Source organism: Myxine glutinosa, chromosome 9, assembly GCF_964187855.1.
Source record: "Myxine glutinosa chromosome 9, kmMyxGlut1.1, whole genome shotgun sequence".
Taxonomy (NCBI): domain Eukaryota; kingdom Metazoa; phylum Chordata; class Myxini; order Myxiniformes; family Myxinidae; genus Myxine; species Myxine glutinosa.
In genome coordinates, this window is record NC_136269.1 from 136,188,651 (window position 1) to 136,208,489 (window position 19,839).

The following is a 19,839-nucleotide window of genomic DNA, read 5'->3' on the forward strand; positions in this document are numbered from 1 at the left end:
ACGTAATACATACATGGACTACATGGGGTGGAAAATGCCACCATGTTTGCCTACGTAATACATTTGATGGCCTAGATGGGGTGAAAAATGCCCCCATGTTTGCCTACGTAATGCATTTGATGGCCTAGATGGGGTGGAAAATGCCCCCAAGTTTGCCGACGTAATACATTTGATGGCCTAGATGGGGTGGAAAATGCCACCATGTTTGCCAACGTAATACATAGATGGACAAAATGGGGTGGAAAATGCCACCATGTTTGCCTACGTAATACATAGATGGACTAGATGGGATGGAAAATGCCACCATGTTTGCCTACGTAATACATAGATGGCCCAATCGCATGTCTCTTTTCTTCCACGAGAGATTGAGGGGAGGGGTATGGTGGGGCTGCCCAGGAAGTCGGTTTAGGTTACAGGTAGGTAAATATCGCAAGTAACTAAAAAATATGTAATTGTATCGTCACATCCTTGACTGTGATGGCGCTGCAGTGGGAAAAGAGGGTTTTAGACATTTCCTTCCAGAACATGAAATAAAATTAAACCTTAAGTGTAAAATCAACCATGCAATGATTAGAACAGGCCCAAAATGGCGAATGACTGGCAGCCAATCATGTAGTGAGAGAGAAGAGAAGCAACAAAGATCTCGGACGTGGTACAAATGTTGTTCCAAGTGTGTGTGGTGTTAAAATTCACATCAAGCAGGTGATCAAACTCTCACAAGTGATAAACGTTCAGCTTCTTCATCATCATAATCATCTTGTCTAGGGAAGTGAAGGTAGTCCTGTAGCTCTTCCGGTCTGCACTATAGATGGTACTTGGTTAGTTTGGTGGTTGGTGCAGGATGGAGTGCTCATGATTGGTTGACGTTCTGTGCAATAATTGGAAACGCTCCTCCCACCAACCCCCTCGAGAAAGGCACTCATTTAAAGTTTCAACAGACTGAGCATCCACAACATTCCGAGGACACTGTTCCAGTCTTTGACTGCCCTGTGACTGAGGAAATTTTTCCTCGCGTCTAACTTACACCTCGGTACAAAGAGTTTAAGGGAGTGAGTGGCCCCGTGTTGAAGCCTATTGAGTCAGAGAGAAGAAATGGTGCGATCTCATCCGGTCGATTTTGTGCAGCACCTTCAACGTTTGGATCACGTCACCACGGCAACGGTGGTAGAAAAGCAAAAACATATTCAAATATCTGGACCATCCTTGTAGCTTCGTCTCTGGACCTTCTCAACTTCATCGATGCCCATCAGGAATCTAGAGATCCAGACAACGTTGCCATACTCCAACAGTGGGCGTAATAATAAGTGGGAGTGGTGGTGGCTTACCAGGTGGGTGCTCATGGTGGCTTATCAGGTGAGAGCTCCACCTCAAGTCATGGTGGCTTACCAGGTTGGTGGCTACTCCACATCTGGACATGTCGACTTATCACGTCGGTGGCTACTCTACCACTGGGCATGGCGACTTATCACATTGGTGACTACTCTACCACTGGGCATGGCAACTTATCACATCGGTGGCTACTCCACATCTGGACATGGTGACTTATCACGTCGGTGGCTACTCTACCACTGGGCATGGCGACTTATCACATCGGTGGCTACTCCACATCTGGACATGGTGGCTTATCACGTCGATGGCTACTCTACCACTGGGCATGGCGACTTATCACATTGGTGACTACTCTACCACTGGGCATGGCAACTTATCACATCGGTGGCTACTCCACATCTGGACATGGTGGCTTATCACGTGGGTGGCTACTCTACCACTGGGCATGGCAACTTATCACATTGGTGGCTACTCCACCTCTGGACATGGTGGCTTATCACGTCGGTGGCTACTCTACCACTGGGCATGGCGACTTATCACATTGGTGACTACTCTACCACTGGGCATGGCAACTTATCACATCGGTGGCTACTCCACATCTGGACATGGTGACTTATCACGTCGGTGGCTACTCTACCACTGGGCATGGCGACTTATCACATCGGTGGCTACTCCACATCTGGACATGGTGGCTTATCACGTCGGTGGCTACTCTACCACTGGGCATGGCGACTTATCACATTGGTGACTACTCTACCACTGGGCATGGCAACTTATCACATCGGTGGCTACTCCACATCTGGACATGGTGGCTTATCACGTGGGTGGCTACTCTACCACTGGGCATGGCAACTTATCACATTGGTGGCTACTCCACCTCTGGACATGGTGGCTTATCACGTCGGTGGCTACTCTACCACTGGGCATGGCGACTTATCACATTGGTGACTACTCTACCACTGGGCATGGCAACTTATCACATCGGTGGCTACTCCACATCTGGACATGGTGGCTTATCACGTTGGTGGCTACTCTACCACTGGGCATGGCGACTTATCACGTCGGTGGCTACTCCACATCTGGACATGGTGACTTATCACGTCGGTGGCTACTCTACCACTGAGCATGGCGACTTATCACATTGGTGGCTACTCTACCACTGGGCATGGCGACTTATCACGTCGGTGCTATTCCACATCTGGACATGGCAACTTATCACGTCGGTGGCTACTCCACATCTGGACATGGCGACTTATCACGTCGGTGGCTACTCTACCACTGGGCATGGCGACTTATCACATTGGTGGCTACTCTACCACTGGGCATGGTGACTTATCACGTCGGTGGCTACTCCACATCTGGACATGGCGACTTATCACGTCGGTGGCTACTCTACCACTGGGCATGGTGACTTATCACATTGGTGACTACTCTACCACTGGGCATGGCAACTTATCACATCGGTGGCTACTCCACATCTGGACATGGTGGCTTATCACGTCGGTGGCTACTTTACCACTGGGCATGGCGACTTATCACGTCGGTGGCTACTCCACATCTGGACATGGTGACTTATCACGTCGGTGGCTACTCTACCACTGGGCATGGTGGCTTACCAGGTGGCTACTTTACCTCTGGACATGGTGGTGTACACCATGAATTTGAATTTTGAAAAAATTTGAAATGCACATTTGAAAAAATTTGAATAATACTACACCATGCTGCACATAAATACCACACCATTCTGTATATGAATACCACACCATGCTGCGTAGAAATACCACACCATGCTGCATAGAAATACCATACCATGCTGCATAGAAATACCACACCATTCTGTGTATAAATACTACACCATGCTGCATAGAAATACCACACCATGCTAACGAGAAATACCACACCATGCTGCATATAAATACCACACCATGCTGCATAGAAATACCACACCATGCTGCATAGAAATACCACACCGTTCTGTATATAAATACCACACCGTTCTGTATATAAATACCACACCATGCTGCATAGAAATACCACACCATGCTGCATAGAAATACCACACCATGCTGCATAGAAATACCACACCATGCTGCATAGAAATACCACACCATTCTGTATAGAAATACCACACCATGCTGCATAGAAATACCACACCATGCTGCATAGAAATACCACACCATGCTGCATATAAATACCACACCATGCTGCATAGAAATACCACACCATGCTGCAAATAAATACCACACCATGCTGCAAATAAATACCACACCATGCTGCATATAAATACCACACCATGCTGCATATAAATACCACACCATACTGCATATAAATACCACACCATTCTGTATATAAATACCACACCATGCTGCATAGAAATACCATACCATTCTGGATATAAATATCACACCATGCTGCATAGAAATACCACACCATTGTGTATATAAATACCGCACCATTCTATATAAAAATACCACACCATTCTATATATAAATACCACACCATGCTGTGGCAGACACATTGTCAGTGGGCAATAATTCCGCGAACCAGTGGGTGGCGCGAGCATCAGGGCGTGGAAGTGCAGCTCGGGCCACGCCCGGAGCAAAGGCGTCACGAGGCGCAGGGTGGAACTGAGATACATGCCCCGCCTTTCGGCCGACCGGCCACGCCCGGGGGCAAGGCGTGGCCTCGGGACATATATAGGGGCTCGAAAGTCGAGCCCGCCCAGTGCTGACTTCCGAGCTGTTAATAAAGGGTTTCAGTTTGTACAACGCGTTGTGGCTTACCTTCTTGGCAAACGAATTGTGTGTGCACAGCACCACACTGGTAACCCCGACTGGTTCAGCCGTAGCTGACCCCTGAACGCGCCATGGCTACCAATGCTGTCGCCGTCAAACTCCCGGAGTTCTGGGAAGCGCAAGCCGACGTTTGGTTTGTGCAGGCCGAAGCTCAATTCCAGCTCTGGGGCATCATGGCGGACGACACCATGTACTACCACGTGGTCGCCACCCTCGGGCCCGGCACTGCCGCCCGCGTCGTGTCCATCCTTCGGCGCCCGCCGGGCGCCAACAAGCACGTGGTGCTCAAACGTCTTCTCCTCGCCACATTCGGGCTCACGGAGGCCGAACGCGCCGACCACCTCCTGGACCTTCCCGCCCTCGGCGACACACGACCGTCCATTCGGATGGATTTTATGTTGTCCCTTCTTGGAGACCAGCGCCCGGATTTCCTTTTCCGCGCGCTTTTCCTCCGCCAGCTACCTGCGCAGGTGTGGCTCGCGCTGGCCGGTTCGAACTTAACGGAACCCCGCGCCCTGGCCGGAGAGGCGGACAAATCTTTCGCGGCCTGCGACACGCGGTCGATGTACGGTGCTGCCGTAGTGGATCCCGGTGCGGAGGCTACAGCGCCCCCTGATTCCCTCGTGGCTGCTGCTATGCCCCGCCCACAACCGCCGCCGCCACCACCACCGCCGGCACGGACACCACGCCAGCCACCACCGCAAACCTGGTGCTACTATCATGCCAGGTTCGGCCGCAAGGCTGGAGCGTGCCGCCCGCCGTGTTCTTTCGACGTGTCGGGAAACGACCGGGCCGGTGCTCACTTGCGGCCATGAGCGTCGGCCATTCCGGCAGCCTCCTGTTCATCACAGACACCTCGTCTGGTCGCCGTTTTCTGTGCGACACGGGAGCGCAGGTAAACGTCCTCCCTGCCTCCGCGTCCGACAAGCAAGCCGCGGGGCGGGGCCCCACCTTGCTTGCTGCCAACAGAACTCCCATCCGCACATTCGGGAAGCGTTGCCTCTCGCTGCGTTTTGGAGGGCAGCGCTTCAAATTGTCTTTCGTCACCGCCAGCGTGCCAATGGCCCTGCTCGGTGCGGACTTCCTTTGTGCGAATGGGCTGTTGGTGGACGTTAAGCGTCGACGCCTCGTCCAGGCCAAAACCTTCAGCTCGCTCGCTTGTTCGCTGAGCGGCTCATTGAGCAGCTCGCTGAGCAGCTCACCGAGCGGCTTACCAAGCGGCTTGCTGAGCGGTTCCGTCCCGGCGAAGTTAGTCTGTACGCTTCTGGCAGCGGACGAGTTTACCCGCCTCCTCGCCAGTTTCCCGGCACTCACGTGGCCCACCTTTTCAGCGGTGGCCGTCAAACACGGGGTGGAGCACCATATCCCCACCGTCGGACCACCGGTCTACGCCCGGGCGCGCTGCCTCGACCCCACAAAGCTCGCCGTGGCGAAAGCGGGGATTGCCATGCTGGAGCAGCTGGGCATCGTACGGCGCTCCAACAGCGCATGGGCCTCTCCTCTGCACATTGTGCCCAAACCCGGCGGCGGATGGTGGCCGTGCGGTGACTACCGCCGGCTCAACGACGCCACCACACCCGACCGCTACCCGGTCCCGCATATTCAGGACTTTTCAGCCCGGTTGGCGAAAACGACCATTTTCTCCAAGGTGGACCTCATCCAGGGCTACCACCAGATCCCTGTACAACCGGACGATGTACCGAAGATGGACGTCATCACACCTTTCGGCCTCTTCGAGTTCTTGCGGATGCCTTTTGGGTTGTAAAATACGGCCTAGGCGTTCCAGTGGCTGATGGACAGCGTCTTGCGTGGCTTGTCCTTCATCTACGTCTACCTGGACGACATCCTAGTCACGAGCGCGTCCCGGGAGGAGCACCTGCTCCATCTCCGCACGCTCTTCGAATGCCTGGGCCAGCATGGCCTGATAATCAACCCCGCAAAGTGCCGTTTCGGCGTCACCGCCATCGACTTCTTGGGGCACCGCATCACCAGGCATGGGGCCATCCCTTTTCCGGCCAAGGTGGAGGCGGTCAGGTGTTTCCCGCGCCCCTGCACGATCAAGGGGCTCCAGGAATTCCTGGACATAGTGATTTTTTATCACCGCTTCGTGCCCCACGTCGCCCAGCTCCTGCGCCCCCTGCACGAGGCCCTCCGGGGGAAGCGGAACAAAGGTGACATCGCCTGGACGGAGCCGATGGCCGCGGCGTTTGCAGGCGCAAAGCTGGCCTTGGCCAACGCCACCATGCTGGCGCACCCCACGCCCGATGCACCAATCGCCCTCACCACCGACGCGTCAGACTATGCAGTGGGCGCAGTGCACGAGCAGTGGGTGAGTGGTGCTTGGCAGCCACTGGCGTTTTTTAGCCGGCAGCTCCGCCCGCACGAACGCCGGTACAACACCTTCGACCGCGAGCTGCTCGGGCTCCACCTGTCGGTCCGACACTTCCGCCATCTTCTCGAGGGCCGCCCGTTCACGGCCTTCGTCGATCACAAGCCCCTTGTTTTCGCGATGGCCAAGATCGCCGAGCCATGGTCGGCCCGGCAGCAACGTCACCTCTCTGCCGTGTCCTAGTACATGACGGACATCCGTCACGTCACGGGTAAGGACAACCCGGTGGCGGATTGCCTTTCCCGGTCCGTCGCACATGCGGTCTGCCTCGGGATCGACTATGCCCGGATGGCGGCGGACCAGACCGCCGACCCCGACGTCCAGGCCTTGCGGACCGCCGTCACGGGCCTCCGCGTCACTGAGGTGCCGCTCGACGTCGCGGGCACTGCCCTCTTGTGCGACGTTTCCCTCGGCCGGCCTCGCCCCATCGTGCCCGCTGGCTGGCAGCGCCCGGTTTTTGACACCATCCACGGCCTGTCCCACCTGGCCACGAAGGCCTCCGTGATGGCAGCTGGGCCGACAGGCTCCCGTGGGTCCTGCTGGGCCTCAGGACGGCGCCCAAGGACGACCTGCGTGCGTCCTCGGCGGAGCTGGTCTTCGGACAACCACTGCGGGTACCGGGCGAATTTATCCCCGAATCCACGGCCCCTTGGTCCGCGGCCCAACAGCGCTCCACCCTGCAGGAGACCGCCAGGAGGTTCGCCCCGGTGCCGACGGCACACCACGGTTTCCTGTCCTCCCACGTCGCCCCGGAGCTTCACACGGCGGAGTACGTTTTTGTCCGGCATGACGCCCACTGGGCACCGCTGCGGCCCCCGTACGACGGGCCCTTCCGCGTGCTGGAGACCGGGGACAAGCATTTCACCGTGGACATCGGCGGTACTCCAGATCCTATCTCCGTGGACCGCCTCAAGCCGGCCCACCTCGACCTGGACCACCCCCCGCCAGCAGCTCTGCCTCCGCGTCGAGGCCGCCCCCCGGCGGGCAGACCCCCGGCACCCCCCAGCCCCGCCGTCCCGCTACTCCCCCCCCCCCCCAAGCCCTGCACGCATCACCAGAGGACGTTTCGGCCGGGTCATCCGTCTTCCCCGCAAGCTCACCCTTCAGGTGCGCAGGAATTCTGGGGGGGCGCGTGTGGCGGACACATTGTCAGTGGGCAATAATTCTGCACACCAGTGGGTGGCCCGAGCTGCGCTTCCACGCCCGGAGCGAAGGCGTCACGAGGCGCAGGGTGGAACTGAGATACATGCCCCGCCTTTTGGCCGACCGGCCACGCCCGGGAGCAAGGCGTGGCCTCGGGACATATATAGGGGCTCGAAAGTCGAGCCCGCCCAGTGCTGACGTGCGAGCTGTTAATAAAGGGTTTCAGTTTGTACAACGCATTGTGGCCTACCTTCTTGGCAAACGAATTGTGTGTGCACAGCACCACAATGCTGCATATAAATACCACACCATGCTGCATAGAAATACCACACCATGCTGCATATAAATACCACACCATGCTGCATGAATGTTTTGATGTAGTTTTTGTTAACGGTCTTGCAGCATATCATACCTGCCTGCTTTACTGCTTCAGCATTAGTTTACCTTTCACCAAGCCCAGGTCTGCTTGGACCATGGCGAGGATTATACGTTCGTTTTATTATTGCCAAATTGTACGAACATTATTATTGTTTTAATATTATTAGTATTAATAAATGCCTTGTTACAATGTTATCATTGTTTTTGTTATTTATTTGGTAATTGGAATACTGTGGTGCTGGGCACACACGTTAAATAAAGGTAGGCCACAACGCTTTGGGTTAACTCGAGGTCTTTATTGCTTGCTTTATTGCTCACTCGTCAGCACTGCCATGCTCGGGGCTGCGAGCCCGCGTGTATCTCTGGAGGCCACGCCTCACCTGGGGCGTGGCCGACACCCACTGGTGCTCGGAATTATGTCACTGCGCCAGCGAGTCATCGTGTCCGCCACTCGCGCCCCCCCCAGAATTCCCGCGCACCTGAAGGGTCAGTTTGCGGGGCAAACGGATGACCCGGCCGAAGCGCCCTCTGGCGGCTAGCGGCGTCTGGGATTCCGGGATGCCATCTGGGATGCCTCTGGCGGCATCTGGGATGGGTGCAGGGCAGAGGGGTGGCGTGACGGTGGGGCTGGGCGGTGCCGGGGGTCCGCCCGCCGGGGGGCGGCCCCGACGCGGGGGCAGAGCCGCTGGCGAGGGGTGGTCCAGGTCGAGGTGGGCCGGCTTGAGGCGGTCCACGGAGACGCGGTCAGGAGTACCGCCGATGTCCAGGGTGAAATGCTTCGCTCCGGTCTCCAGCACGCAGAAGGGCCCGTCGTACGGGGGCCGCAGCGGTGTCCGGTGGGCATCGTGGCGGACGAACACGTACTCCGACGTGCGAAGCTCCGGGGCGACGTGCGTTGGCGGGCAACCGTGGTGCGCCGTCGGCACCGGGGCGAACCTCCGGGCGGTCTCCTGCAGGGCGGAGTGCTGCTGCGCCACGGACCATGGTGCCGTGGAGTCGGGGAGGCACTCGCCGGCACCCGCAGCGGTTGTCCGAAGACCAACTCCGCCGCGGATGCGCGCAGGTCGTCCTTGGGCGCCGTCCTGAGGCCCAGCAGGACCCAGGGGAGCCTGTCGACCCAGCCGCCATCGTGGAGGCTGGCCCGGAGCACGGCCTTCATGGCGCGATGGAAGCACTCGCACAGGCCGTTGGCCTGGGGGTGGTAGGCCGTGGTGCGGTGCAGCTGGACGCCAAGCCCCCGCGCTACCGCCCCCCAGAGCTCCGAGGTGAACTGGGGGCCGTGGTCGGACGAGATGTCCGAGGGGGCGCCGAACCGGGCAACCCAAGTGGCGATGAACGCCTGCACGACGTCCGCCGCCGGCGTTGCTGCCAAAGGCACGGCCTCTGGCCACCGGGTGGTGCGGTCCACCATGGTGAGGACGTGGGTGAAACCCCGCGAGGGGGGCAGAGGTCCCACCAAGTCCACGTGAATGTGGTCGAACCGACGTTCGGGAACCGTAAACGGGGCCAGCGGGGCCTGGGTGTGGCGGTGAACCTTCGCTCGCTGGCACGCGAGGCACGTCCTGGCCCAATCGCGGACGGCCTTCCGGAGGCCATGCCAGACGAACTTGTCGGCGACCAGCTTTTGGGAGGCCTTCGTGCCCGGGTGGGACAGGCCGCGGATGGCGTCAAAAACCCGGCGCTGCCAGCCAGCGGGCACGATGGGGCGAGGCCGGCCGAGGGAGACGTCGCAACAGAGGGCCGCGCCCGCGCCGTCGAACGGTACCTCGTTGACGCGGAGGCCCGTGACGGCGGTCCGAAAAGCCTGGATGGCGGGGTCGGCGGACTGGTCCGCCGCCATCCGGGCATAGTCGATCCCGAGGTGGACCGCGTGGGCGACGGACCGGGAAAGGCAATCCGCCACTGGGTTGTCCTTCCCCGCGATGTGCCGGATGTCCGTCGTGGACTCGGACACGGCCGAGAGGTGACGCTGCTGCCGGGCCGACCACGGCTCGGCGACCTTGGCCATCGCGAAAACCAGGGGCTTGTGGTCGACGAAGGCCGCGAACGGGCGGCCCTCGAGCAGATGGCGGAAGTGCCGGACCGACAGGTGGAGCCCGAGCAGCTCGCGGTCGAAGGTACTGTACCGCCGTTCGTGCTGGCGGAGCTGCCGGCTAAAAAACGCCAGCGGCTGCCAAGCTCCCTTCACCCATTGCTTGTGCACCGCGCCCACCGCGTAGTCCGACGCGTCGGTGGTGAAGGCGATCGGTGCATCGGGCGCCGGGTGCGCGAGCATGGTGGCGTTAGCCAAGGCGAGCTTTGCGCCCGCAAATGCCGTGTCCATCGGCTCGGTCCAGGCAACGTCGCCTTTGCCCGGCTTCCCCCGGAGGGCCTCGTGCAGGGGGCGCAGGAGCTGGGCGATGCGGGGCAGGAAACGGTGATAAAGGTTCACCATGCCCATGAACTCCTGGAGCCCCTTGATCGTGCGGGGGCGCGGAAAACCCCTGACCACCTCCACCTTGGCCGGTAAGGGGATGGCCCCGTGCCTGGTGATGCGGTGCCCCAAAATGTCGATTTCGGTGACGCCGAACCGGCACTTGGCGGGGTTAATGATCAGGCCATGTCGGCCCAGGCGTTCGAAGAGCGTGCGGAGATGGCGGAGGTGCTCCTTACGAGACACGCTTGCGACGAGGATGTCATCCAGGTAGACGTACACAAAGTCCAAGTTGCGCAAGACGCTGTCCATAAGCCGCTGGAATGCCTGGGCCGCATTCTTCAACCCGAAGGGCATCCGCAGAAACTCGAAGAGGCCGAATGGTGTGATGACGGCCGTCTTCGGTATGTCCTCCGGCCTGACGGGGACCTGGTGGTATCCGCGGATGAGGTCCACCTTGGAGAAGAGGGACATTTTTTCCAACCGGGCGGAAAGGTCCTGGATGTGAGGGACCGGGTAGCGGTCGGGGGTGGTAGCATCCTTGAGGCGGCGGTAGTCTCCGCACGGCCGCCACCCGCCGCCGGGCTTGGGCACAATGTGCAGCAGCGATGCCCATGCGCTGTTGGAGCGCCGGACGATGCCCAGTCGCTCCAGCATGGCGAACTCCCCCTGCACCACGGCGAGCTTCGCCGGGTCGAGGCGGCGCGCCCGGGCGTAGACCGGTGGCCCGATGGTGGGGATGTGATGCTCCACCCCGTGCTTGACGGCCACCGCCGAGAAAGTGGGCCGCGTGAGGGCCGGGAAACTGGTGAGGAGGCGGGTGAACTCGTCCGCTGCCGGAAGCGTGCAGACCAACCTCGCCGGGACCGAACCGCTCAGCAAGCCGCTTGGCGAGCCGCTCGGTGAGCCGCCCAGGGAGCTGCTCAATGAACTGCTCAGCGGACAAGCAAGCGAGCTGAAGGTTTCGGCTTGGACAAGGCGTCTGTGCCTCACGTCCACCAGCAGCCCATGCGCACAGAGGAAGTCCGCTCCGAGTAGGCCCATGGGGACACTAGCGGTAACGAACGACCACTGAAAGCGCTGCCCCCCGAACCGCAGCGAGAGACAACGCTTTCCGAACGTGCGGATGGGCGTGCCGTTGGCGGCAAGCAAAGCGGGGCCCCGGCCCTCAGCTTGCTTGTCGGACGCGGAGGCAGGGAGGGCACTCACCAGCGCTCCCGTGTCGCACAGGAAGCGACGACCCGAGGAGGTGTCTGTTATGAACAGCAGGCTGCCAGTATGGCCGACGCTCATGGCAGGAAGCGAGCGCCGGCCTGGCCGTTTCCCGACCTGCCAAAAGTACAAGGCGGGCGGCAGGACCTGGCCTTGTGGCCGAACTTGGTATGGAAATGACACCAGGTCTGGCCCGGTGGTGGTTGTCGCGCCGGTTGTGACGACGGTGGTGGGCGGGGCATGGCGGCGGCCACGCGTGGATCCGCCAAACCTACGCCGTGTTCGGGAGGATCCGAACACCATGCCACGTGGCGATCCGAACCACTCGCGCCGTGCGCAGCGCCGGGATCCACGACGGCCGTGCTATATGCCGGCCGTGCGTCGTGGGCCGCGAAAAACTTGTCCGCCTCCCTGGCCAGGGCGCGTGGTTCCGTCATGGTCGAACCGGCCAGCGCGAGCCGTACCTGTACAGGTAGCTGGCGGAGGAAGAGAGCACGGAAGAGGAAATCTGCGTGGCCGTCGCCGAGCAGGGACAGCATGTAATCCATGCGGGTGGACGGTCGTGTGTCGCCGAGGACGGGAAGGTCCAAAAGACGGTCAGCGCGGTCGGTCTCTGTGAGGCCAAACGTGTCGAGGAGAAGGCGCTTGAGCGCCGCGTACTTGCTCTCGTCCGGCAGGTGCCGGAGGAAGGACACGACTCGGGCGGCCGTGCCGGATCCAAGGGCAGCGACCACGTAAAAGTACCTCGTGTCGTACGCGGTGACGCCCCGGAGCTGGAATTGGGCCTCGGCCTGTAGAAACCAGGTGTCGGCCTGCGCTTCCCAGAACTCCGGTAGCTTGATCGCGACAGCGTTGGTGGCCATAGCGCGTTCGGGGAACAGCAACGGCTGAACCAGTCGGAGGTCACCAGTGTGGTGCTGGGCACACACGTTAAACAAAGGTAGGCCACAACGCTTTGTGTTAACTCGAGCTCTTTATTGCTTGCTCACTCGTCAGCACTGCCGTGCTCGGGGCTGCGAGCCCGCGTGTATCTCTGGAGGCCACACCTCACCTGGGGCGTGGCCGACACCCACTGGTGCTCGGAATTATGCGTTTAGGGCCCGTCCGAAGGCCTGCCTTTTTTACAATGAAAAAAGGTAAAAAGTCCAAACATTTGAACAGCCTCGGACGTGCACCTTGACCCCATGGTCAAGGCACAGCGTCAACAAGGCTGTCCCCATAACAATACACATGCGCCTCAACCCCGAGGGGGAAGCACATGGTCTTTCAAACGCATGCATCATGCCCCCGAAGGGCCACAATGCATGGTCATACAGTTGGGACCACTCCTCTTAATAGGAGTGAGACCCCTTAATCCACCAGCAGGGCATTACTCCTGCCAGGTTCGCCCAGGTCCCCAGCCAAAATGCCGAGAAGCATTATGTCACTGCGCCAGTGAGTCATCGTGCCCGCCACAATACCAAGCAATGAAGGACCTATTAAACTGCCCTGTACACCTTAACATGGCGTGTGTTTAGAAACACAGGAATTTTTCCGCATTATTTGTAGTTAATAAGCCGAATCACCTCAGGAGATCATATCTAAATATATTCTCATTTTGAACAGGTTCCAGGGCTCTGCTGCTGAACCCGCTGGGGAAGCTTCAGCTCTTTCATATAACCCCTCGATAGGAATTTCTGACGATGTCAGTACCTACAGGGGGCGACATTTTTGACCTTCGCCCCGAGCGCCATAAACCATCACTACTGTATATATATATTATATATATATAGTATATATATAATACAGAGGGAGCGTGTTCTGTAACAGTAGACGGCATCAGTAACCAATAAATGTCATCCGTAACTAACGGAGGAAACGTGAGCCGTAGCTAGCAGGCGTTATGTCATCCGCTGGACTCATCGGTGATTGGATGTTGAGCAGTGACTGCATGCTGTCATAGCGACGTACCTGCACACGTGATTTTCCTCCACAAGATGACGCCACGGGCCACACTTGTAGTCTGTAGCGACCTCTTTTGGGAGCAAACGGCTAATACAGGATGAGAATCCCAAAATCAAGATTCAAAACCAGAACCGTTGAGGGAGAGAAGGAGAGAAGGAGAGGTGACATGATGTAACACATTGTTTCATATTCGTTCCATACCTGGGCACCACAATACGACAATCATTTGATGTTTGGATAAGAAGGAAAGAAAGGTCAAGGATAAAAAAGCATTCTGAGTATTCAGTATTGCGCTGCAATACATGTCCCCTACCGGCAGTTTGTCGTCCAGAAAACTGTTGGGGAAATTACCAAGGGTTATTTACCCACAGTTTCTGAATCGTTCCAAATCGCTAATTACCTCAGGATGGGCTCACCTGTGATTCGCACTCGGGACTTCGATTTATACACCTTGCAGACAGGACAGCAGAAGCACGAGAAAATAAGTTGTTGATAAAGAACCTTTCGAGTCGCTAAATATTAGTAATTTATTATATTTTCCGGTTCACGATCAATGATCGATGTGTATATATATGTTGCTCGGCTTGGCCTCGCCCCTCCGGAAAGCGCGCGCTGTGTCGCCCTTTTGACGTTCGCGAGACGAGGCTGAGGGCGCGCGGTGCGGCTTGAGGAGAACTCTGGAATAAACAAGAGATATCCATTTTAAAAATATTTTTGTTTAATTAACGATATCTGCCAAACCAAGTGCCCTATCACATATTCCAAAAGTACATTTTAGTAGATTGACATGCTCAACAGATCTGTGAAGTTTCCCCTCAATTGGATCAAAAATGAGGGAGGAGCTCGGTTTTAAAGGTTCATGCTTAAAAACGTCATAACTCTGAAACCATGTGACGCATGACGTCATGCTCGCTGACCTTTTTGTTCCTCAAGGGTATGCGATTCTGCCTGCAAAGTTTGGCCTCGATCTGTTCAGCCGTTGCAGAGAAAAAGGGGTTTCGTGTTTTCACAAAAAAACAATATGGCGGCCGATCCACGTGACCTGTGACGTCATAATTACCATTAAAATATTCTACGGGCCGAGTCCCTCCTACGGTGAAAATTTGATCTCAATCGGTCCTATTATTGCAGAGAAATTGGTTTTTAAAGGAAATTAAAATTTAAAATGGCACTGAGTTAAGGATCATCAGAATTATCAGAATTACCAAAGTTCAAAGTGCCATAACTTTGTCAAAAATGATCGAAACGTCGTGAAGTTCGAACTTGATCTGTAACTTATCATGAGGAAACCATGTGCCAAGTTTGAAATCATTAGCATTAAGCGTTTAGAAAACAAGTCCGGAAAGCTGTTCTTTGCGTGACGGACTGACGGACTGACAGACTGACGGACGGAGGGACGGAGGGACGGCGTGCAAACCTATAGTCCCCTCCGTTGTACACCGGTAGGGGACTAATATCTCACATTGTCTGGACATCTTGATTATTCAGCTGAATGATCCATAGTCTACTACCCTATTGCACGGACAACTACAATGTATAATACAATGACAATTGGGGTTATAATTGAACAAAAATATCAACAACCCATTGTCTTCCAATAAACTACAATACATGCGTATTACATGGCAGTTTGCTGTCGTTCGATGTGGGGAATTTAAAACGACCCGTTCATTAGGGTTTAGCAGCGACGACTACTCCGCCTCCTCCTTCTCCTCATTCTCCTTGTCGTCCTCCTCCCCTTTCTCCACCACCTCCCTCTCCTCCTCTACTTCTTCCCTCATCCCCAAACTTCTCCCCCTCCACTTCTTCCACCTCTATTTCTCCCCCCTCTATTTCTCCCCCCTTTATTTATTCCCCCGCCACATATTCCCCCTCCACTTTTTCCCCCTCCACCTTTTCCCCCTCCATTTTCCCCCTCCACTTTTTCCCCCTTCACCCTTCCCCCCTCCACCTTTTCCCCCTACATTTCCCCCCCTCCACGTTTTCCCCCTCCACGTTTTCCCCCTCCACTTTTCCCCCTCAACTTTTTCCCCCTCTATTTTTCCCCCTCTATTTTTCCCCCTCCATTTCCCCCCCTCCACTTTTTCCCCCTCCACTTTTTCCCCTCCACTTTCCCCCCCTCCACTTTTCCCCCTCCACTTTTTCCCCCTCCACTTTTCCCCCCTCCACTTTTTCCCCCTCCACTTCTTCCACCTCCACTTCTTTCCCCTCCACTTCTTCCACCTCCACTTCTTCCACCTCCACTTCTTCCCCCTCCACTTCTTCCCCCTTCACTTCTTCCCCCTTCACTTCTTCACCCTACACCTCTTCACCCTACACTTCTTCCCCATCCACTTCTTCCCCATCCACTTCTTTCCCCTCCACTTCTTCCCCCTTCACTCTTCACCCTCCACTTCCTCCCCTCCACTTTTTCCCCCTCCAACTTTTCCCCCTCCACCTTTCCCCCCTCCACCTTTTCCCCTCCACTTTTCCCCCTCCATTTTCCCCCTCCACTTTTCCCCCACCACTTCCCCCCCCCCTCCACTTTTTCCTCCTCCACTTTTCCCCCCTCCACTTTTTCCTCCTCCGTTTTTCCCCCTCCACCTTTTCCCCCTCCACTTTTTCCTCCTCCACTTTTCCCCCCTCCACGTTTTCCTCCTCCACCTTTTCCCCCTCCATTTTCCTCCTCCACTTTTTCCCCCTTCACCTTTTCCCCCTCCACTTTTTCCCCCTCCACTTTTCCCCCCTCCACTTTTTCCCCCTCCACTTTTTCCTCCTCTCCTTTTTCCCCCTCCACTTTTTCCCACTTCACCATTTCCCCTTCCACTTTTTCCCCCTTCACCTTTTCCCCCTACATTCCCCCCTCCACTTTTTCCCCCTCCACTTTTTCCTCCTCCACTTTTTCCCCCTCCACTTTTTCCCCCTCCACCTTTTCCCCCTCCATTTCCCCCCTCCACTTCTTCCCCCTCCACTTTTTCCCCCTCCACTTTTTCCTCCTCCACCTTTTCCTCCTCCGTTTTCCCCCTCCACTTTTTCCTCCTCCACCTTTTCACCCTCCACCTTTTTCTCCTCCATTTTCCCCCTCCACTTTTTCCCCCTCCACTTTCCCCCCTCCACCTTTTCCCCCTACATTTTCCCCCTCCACCTTTTCCCCCTACATTTTCCCCCTCCACTTTTTCCTCCTCCACTTTTCCCCTCTCCACTTTTTCCTCCTCCACTTTTTCCTCCTCCACTTCTTCCACCTCCATTTATTCATCCTCCACTTCTTCCACCTACACTAATTCTTCCACCTCCACTTCTTGCTCCTCCACTTTTTCCCCCTTCACCTTTTCCCACTCCACTTTTTCCCCTCCACCTTTTCCCCCTCCACTTTTTCCCCCAACATTTTCCCCCTACATTTTCCCCCTCCACGTTTTCCTCCTCCACTTTTTCCCCCTCCACTTTTTCCCCATCCACTTTTTCCCCCTCCACTTTTTCCCCCTCCACTTTTTCCTTCTCCAGTTTTTCCTCCTACACTTTTTCCCCCTCCACTTCTTCCCCCTCCACTTCTTCCACATCCACTTCTTCCACCTCCACTTCTTCCACCTCCACTTCTTCCCCCTCCACTTTTCCCCCTTCACTTCTTCTCCATCCACTTCTTCCCCATCCACTTCTTTCCCCTCCACTTCTTCCCCCTTCACTCTTCACCCTCCACTTCTTCCCCCTCCACTTCTTCCCCTCCACTTTTTCCCCCTTCACCTTTGCCCCCTCTACCTCTTCCCCTTCCACCTCTTCCTCTCCACTTATTCACTCTCCACTTATTCACCCTCCACGTATTCACCCTCCACTTATTCATCCTCCACTTCTTCCACCTACCCTTCTTCACCCTCCACTTCTTCCACCTCCACTTATTCACCCTCCACTTCTTCCACCTCCATTTATTCACCCTCCACTTCTTCCACCTCCATTTATTCACCCTCCACTTCTTCCACCTCCATTTATTCACCCTCCACTTCTTCCACCTCCACTTCTTCCACCTCCACTTCTTCCACCTCAACTTCTTCCACCTCCACTTCTTCCACCTCAACTTCTTCCACCTCCACTTCTTCCACCTCCACTTCTTCCCCTCCACTTTTCCCCCTCCACTTCTTCCCCCTCCACTTCTTCCTCCTCCAATTCTTCGGTTTTTTCCTCTCCACCCCTCTATTCCCTTCTCCTCTCTGCTCCCTTTTCCTCGTCCTGCTCCTCCTTCTCCACCTCCTCCTCTTACCCCACCCACACTACCTTCTCCTGATCTCCCGGGAGCCACCAAGAGATCCCTCACTTCTAAAATGTTGTCTTGTGTGTGCTCGTCTCGTCTTACCTTCGTGAATCCAAGACCGCGGAGTCTTCCATACAGTGAGTGTTAGATTGTGTGTGGGGCGGCTTGGCAGAGGGTGCACCGTGCAGGTGTCGTTGAGTCGTCACTCATCAGGTGCTGAACCGGTTGGTGTGAAAACATTCGTGACAAGACGAGTTCGTTTGAGTTTTACACAAGATCGGGTGACGTGCAATCGAACACCGGGGGACCATACAATGGGGAGGGAAGGGGGGAGGGGGGAGGGTGTGTTCACATATTACGTACGGTATGCAAATTCAATTATTCATTCCAACCAGACAAACATGTTGGTTAGAATAAATGAGTATTCAAGGTTTTCAAAATGTGATGATGTGTTGTCTCGTTTTATGTGGTGATGTGGTCTCGTTTTAAAAATGTGATGATGTGGAGTGTCGTTTTTAAAATGTGGTAATGTGGAGTGTCGTTTAAAAATGTGATGATGTGGAGTGTCGTTTTTAAAATGTGGTGATGTGGAGTCTCGTTTTAAAAATGTGGTGATGTGGAGTGTCGTTTAAAAATGTGGTGATGTGGAGTCTCGTTTTAAAAATGTGATGATGTGGAGTGTCGTTTAAAAATGTGGTGATGTGGAGTCTCGTTTTAAAAATGTGATGATGTGGAGTGTCGTTTTTAAAATGTGGTGATGTGGAGTCTCGTTTTAAAAATGTGGTGATGTGGAGTCTCGTTTTTAAAATGTGGTGATGTGGAGTCTCGTTTAAAAATGTGATGATGTGGAGTCTCGTTTTAAAATGTGATGATGTGGAGTGTCGTTTTTAAAATGTGGTGATGTGGAGTCACGTTTTAAAAATGTGGTGATGTGGAGTCTCGTTTTAAAAATGTGATGATGTGGAGTCTCGTTTAAAAATGTGGTGATGTGGAGTCTCGTTTAAAAATGTGGTGATGTGGAGTCTCGTTTTAAAATGTGATGATGTGGAGTCTCATTTAAAAAAGTGATGATGTGGAGTCTCGTTTTAAAAATGTGGTGATGTGGAGTCTCGTTTTAAAAATGTGATGATGTGGAGTCTCGTTTAAAAATGTGGTGATGTGGAGTCTCATTTAAAAATGTGATGATGTGGAGTCTCGTTTTAAAAATGTGGTGATGTGGAGTCTCGTTTTAAAAATGTGATGATGTGGAGTCTCGTTTAAAAATGTGGTGATGTGGAGTCTCGTTTAAAAATGTGATGATGTGGAGTCTCGTTTTAAAAATGTGATGATGTGGAGTCTCGTTTTAAAATGTGATGATGTGGAGTCTCGTTTTAAAAATGTGATGATGTGGAGTCTCGTTTAAAAATGTGATGATGTGGAGTCTCGTTTTAAAAATGTGGTGATGTGGAGTCTCGTTTAAAAATGTGATGATGTGGAGTCTCGTTTAAAAATGTGATGATGTGGAGTCTCGTTTAAAAATGTGGTGATGTGGAGTCTCGTTTTAAAAATGTGATGATGTGGAGTCTCGTTTTAAAATGTGGTGATGTGGAGTCTCGTTTAAAAATGTGATGATGTGGAGTCTCGTTTTAAAATGTGGTGATGTGGAGTCTCGTTTAAAAATGTGATGATGTCGAGTCTCGTTTAAAAAATGTGGTGATGTGGAGTTTCGTTTAAAAATGTGGTGATGTGAAGTCTCGTTTAAAAATGTGATGATGTGGAGTCTCGTTATAAAATGTGGTGATGTGGAGTCTCGTTTTTAAAATGTGGTGATGTGGAGTCTCGTTTTAAAAACGTGGTGATGTAGAGTCTCGTTACCTCCGCCACCAAAGGTGGATGGAGGTTATGTTTTTACCCCTGTCTGTCTTACTTGCCCCCCAAAAATTTTTTTGACAGGTATGTTGATCACACCGTTTTGTGTGTGTGTGTTTGTGTATTTGTCTGTCCGCGCACTTACTGTATACTTGCCTTCAGGTCACAA

The 19,839-nt window shown here is 54.7% G+C and overlaps 1 long non-coding RNA gene across 1 annotated transcript in view; it reads right to left on the reverse strand.

Annotated features, from left to right (window-relative positions):
• Positions 1-18,072, reverse strand: part of LOC137434637 (uncharacterized) — a 28,318-nt gene extending 10,246 nt beyond the window's left edge. The window contains exons 1-2 of the long non-coding RNA XR_010985890.2: positions 17,925-18,072; positions 13,610-13,690 (exon numbers count right to left, since the gene is read on the reverse strand). This is a non-coding gene — a long non-coding RNA (uncharacterized LOC137434637). The remainder of the gene's footprint in view (positions 1-13,609; positions 13,691-17,924) is intronic.
• Between the last annotated feature and the right edge of the window lie 1,767 nt (positions 18,073-19,839).